General features: G+C 25.7%; 1 non-coding gene across 1 annotated transcript; it reads right to left on the reverse strand.

The window, feature by feature from the left end:
* Positions 1–208: 208 nt before the first annotated feature.
* Positions 209–315, reverse strand: LOC111765229 (U6 spliceosomal RNA). The gene has a single exon (XR_002797626.2). It is a non-coding gene; the product is annotated as a U6 spliceosomal RNA (small nuclear RNA).
* Between the last annotated feature and the right edge of the window lie 385 nt (positions 316–700).

Below are 700 nucleotides of genomic sequence, written 5' to 3' on the forward strand. Positions count from 1 at the left end.
TATTTCCACTCATCTCACTCTGTGTTCCTATTGTTTTATATCTGTATATGTTTTAAAAATCCAGGAAAAATTCTACTGAAAAATTGCAATATCTTCTTGGAAGTTCAAAATCAAAGTTAAGTCATGCATCATTTCAGAATCATATTTAACTAGATAAATTTTAATTTAAGAACTTTTACTTGTCACCAGGTAAAAATAACAATTAAAAAAATAGATGAAACCCTTCCAAAATTTGCATATCATCCTTGAGTAGGGGCCATTCTAATCTTCTCTGTAACATTCCAATTTTAGTATATGTGTTGCCAAAGTAAGCACTGACATAACTTTTTAAAGTGGAATTTTGTTCTTAAAATTATGGAAAGAGAATGAATTGACCATTTTAAAAATGATGTATAAAAGCAATATCTTATGGCTTATTTAACCAGTATTCCACTGATATTGTGAGTTAGAGCATTTTTTCAAATATTTGCTAAAGTTATTTGCATATATATACAAATAAATATATAAACATATATATTTATTTCCTTTATGTAAATCTTCTGTTCTTATCTTTATATACTGCCATTTTGATTTAACCCATTTTTCGAATTGGATTTTAGAAATTTTACATAATATGCATGCTAAGCTTTTGAATAATGTGAATGTAATGCTATTATAAGTTAAATTTTGTGTATTATATAGTAGACTGAAAAATTTTCCC

This window comes from Dasypus novemcinctus, chromosome 15 (assembly GCF_030445035.2).
Source record: "Dasypus novemcinctus isolate mDasNov1 chromosome 15, mDasNov1.1.hap2, whole genome shotgun sequence".
NCBI classification, from domain to species: Eukaryota; Metazoa; Chordata; class Mammalia; order Cingulata; family Dasypodidae; genus Dasypus; species Dasypus novemcinctus.